Below are 3,663 nucleotides of genomic sequence, written 5' to 3'. Positions count from 1 at the left end.
GCTTTCTCTATTGTGGTTTTGGAAGGAATTGGGAGATGCTACAGTCAGGAAGCTTGGGTTCATTGTGCACTGTCACTGGTCATCAAACAGCGGGGTTGGGATCATAGCGTTTTCTTGCCTCTGCTCTCTTGCACTATAAAACAGGGCTTTGAAGTCTGCATCGATCACTAGATCAATTGGTGGTATTTACTGAGTGCTTACCATGTGCAGAGCACTGTACAAAACATTTGGGAGAGTGTGCTACAACAGAGTTGGTAGACATGCTTCCTACCCACTAGGTACTTTCAGTGGGTATCCATTCACAGGCTTGAGCGTGATTGACAACCCTTCTAATAAATTGCACTAGGATGTCCTGTTCCCCCTCCTTAGACCGTGAGCCCCTCGAAGGCCGATGGACTCTGTCCGACCTGATTGACTTATATCTACTCCAGCTCTTAGAACAGTGTTTGACACATAGTAAGCACTTAACTAATACCACAACTATAGTTATTACTATGGAGAGAGGTTCCAGGGAACTCCCTGGAAGGAATTCACAAGTCCTGGGGTTGGAACAGAGGGACAGCAATCCTGACTCAAGCCTGAGTGGGTTTTAGTGATCCACTGAAATCCAGCATAAGTCCTGGGCTTGCTCAAAATTGGGGAAACTGGGCCCTTCTATGTTGCGTTCTCAAAATGAGAGGGACGAGGAACTGGAAACACTGGACGAGGATGGATAAGTCCTGCAGCATGGACTATTGGAAAGAGCATTGGCTTGAGACCCAAAGGATCTGGTTTCTATTCCCAACTCTGCAAGTTGTCTGCTGTGTGAACTTGAGTAAGTCACTTCTCTTCTCTGTGCCTCTGTTACCTCATCTGTAACATGGGGATTAAGAGTGTAAGCCCCATGTGGGGCATAGACCACGTCCAACTTGATTATCTTGTATCTATCCCAGCTTCTAGTAGGGTGCCTGGTACATAATAAGCATTTAACAAATACCGTTCCTGCTCCTCCTCCATCTCTTCCGTCTCTTCCACTCCCTTCCACGCTTCACCTCCTCCTCCTTCCCCCCCCCCACCTCCTCCATCTTTCTTCTCCTCCTCCTCCTCCTTCTCCTCCTCCTCCTTCTCTTCCTTTTCCTCTTCCTCTTCTTCCTCCGGCTCCTCCTCCCTTACCTCCTACTAAACTTGGGGAGCAAACCTGACAATAACACTAGGGGACTGGGCAGTTGGGGGTGAGCCTAGTTCTCCGGCTGCAGTGGGTTTACCCAAATGGATGAGGGCATTTGGTAGGGCCAAGGAGAGAGGCAGATCCTAGGTAACTGGGTGGTGGTGGTCATGGGGAGGGGGGAGTTGAGATGCAGAAGGTGGTCATCCTCTCCCAATTCCTATGTCATCTCTCCTATCTCCCTTTCTCTTTTCCTTTCCTGCCCCCTCCTGCTCCAGAGAAGCTGCCAGCAACCTTCAGCCTTCATTAGCTGATGCGTTTGTTGACAGGCTGATCCATCAGATCTTGCCTGTGGGAGAGGACCACTGCTGCTCTTGAGCCAGGCACCTGGGCCTGCACCTCCCCTTTATTTTAATAATTTTAACTGTAAAATAGAGACTGGTTTCTGATGGGATGTCATAATTTTCACGCTTGAAGCAGCACCCATTATGAGCTGATCCAGTCCTATACCATTAACTGTTCAATCAAAGGTCTGCCCCCTGTCTCTCTCTTTCCTACCCACCATTTTCCTCCTCCCTGCTCACGATGTTCCTCTCCCTGCCCCCCCATATTTCTCTCCCTGTCCCCCCACAATCAAAGTCTTGCCCCTACCTTCCTTTTCCTACCCCCTGCCTTCCTCTCCTTCTCCTTGGACTTCCTCTCCCTATCCCCTGTTTTTCTCTCCCATTCCATGGCCTTCCTCTTCCTTCCCTCAATCTTCCTCTCCATGCTCTCCTGAGGACCTGCCCACAACCTTCCTCTCCCTTCGCCCGGCCTTCTTCTTCTTACCCCGGCCTTCCTTTTTACCTGCCCCCTTCCTCTCTTTGCCTTTCGTCTTCCTCTCCCTGACTTTTTTTCTTCTTCTCCCTGCCCTCCTTCATCCTCTCCCTACACCCCATCTTCCTCTCCCCCTCATCTTCTTTCTGCCTCCCTTTCTCTCTCTTCTCCTGTCTGAACTTGGATCCAAGCTTTTCCTCCTCTCGGACAAATTGGTTCACCTCAAGTCCTCTCTGGTCTCCCCTCACCTCCCCCTTTTCCTCCCCTTGTCCCTACCACCTTGTCTCTCGGTTATGTGTTTGGGTAGCTTTGATGACCTTCCCCTTGCCCCCTCCACCACACCTGTTCCCTGCTGCAGTAGGGTGGCAGCCTTCAGCCAAATCCCTTGGGGAGGGTGCAAAATGCCCCTGCTGACATCTCTAGGCACAGGGGGACTGGGGTCAGGGGACATAATGATGATGATCACATTTGTTAAGTGCTTACTATGTGACAAGCACTGTAAGCACTGAGGTAGATACAATGGTAATCAGATTGTCTCACATGGGGCTCACAGTCTTCATCCCCATTTTACAGATGAGGTAACTGAGGTACAGAGAAGTTAAGTGACTTGCCCAAAGTCACACATCTGACAAGTGACAGAGCCAGAATTAGAACCCATGACCTCTGACTCCCAAGCCTGGGCTCTTTCCACGAAGCCATGCTGCTTCTCCCTCCACTCCCAAAGACTTTCCTTCTGGAAGTTCTCCCTTCTGGGGAAAGAGGTGGTAGGGGGCCCTTTTGTCTTTGGTCCTGCTGGTATCCACCTGCTGCTGGGGTGGGCAGCCAGGGCCCAAAAGGTGAGGAAATCCTACCCCACCCAGAGGCGAGGACAGTCCCTGGGAGTATAGGGAACCCCATCTTGGAAGCAGGAGGCAGTGTGGGGATGGGCCATGCCTGGAGACCCCTCATACCAAGGTAGCTTGGCTCAGGATAAGAGAGAGACATGGGGGTGGGCAGCATCAGGCACTGCCCCAGGACTGAGGAAGGCTAAGATGGAATCAGAGAGCTAAAGCATCCAGTGCCAGGGGTTTGGGAGAGAAATATTTTTAGCTGTCCTTCCCAGGCAAGTAGCCAGGTTCCGAATTTTAATAGAAAAATATTTCTAAAAGGGAGACAAGTTCAAGCCTGCAGGTATCAAATTCATATTAAAGAGGGGACGGGTGGTGATTGCATTTGTGGGACTTGATCTACAGTGTGAATTAAGCTTTGGTGCCATTTTTGAAAAGGCCAGGAAGCCCCATTAATGTAATTTACCACCCAAGTGCCCTGTCAGAGACAGGGAAATGTTGGTAGGGAAATGGCAGAAGGGAAAGCACCCCTTCTCTGACCCTTCCGAGGGCTGATGAGAGTAATAATAATGATGGTGGTAGTTATTGAGGGTTTTACTACATGTCAAGTGCTGGAGTAGAAACAAGACAATCAGGTTGGACACAGATCCTGTCCCTCATGGGACTCACAGCCTAAGAAGGAGAAGCAGCATGTCCTAGTGGAAATAATCTGGGTCTGGAAGTCAGAGTACCTGGATTCTAATCCTGGCTCCGCCACTTGTCTGCTCTGTGACCTTGAGCAAGTCACTTCATTTCTCGATGCCTCAGTTTGCTCATCTGTATAACGGAGATTAAATCCTACTTCCTCCTACTTAGACTGGGAGTCCCCTATGGGAC

Source organism: Ornithorhynchus anatinus, chromosome 5 (genome assembly GCF_004115215.2).
Source record: "Ornithorhynchus anatinus isolate Pmale09 chromosome 5, mOrnAna1.pri.v4, whole genome shotgun sequence".
NCBI lineage: Eukaryota > Metazoa > Chordata > Mammalia > Monotremata > Ornithorhynchidae > Ornithorhynchus > Ornithorhynchus anatinus.
This window is presented reverse-complemented; position numbering follows the sequence as displayed.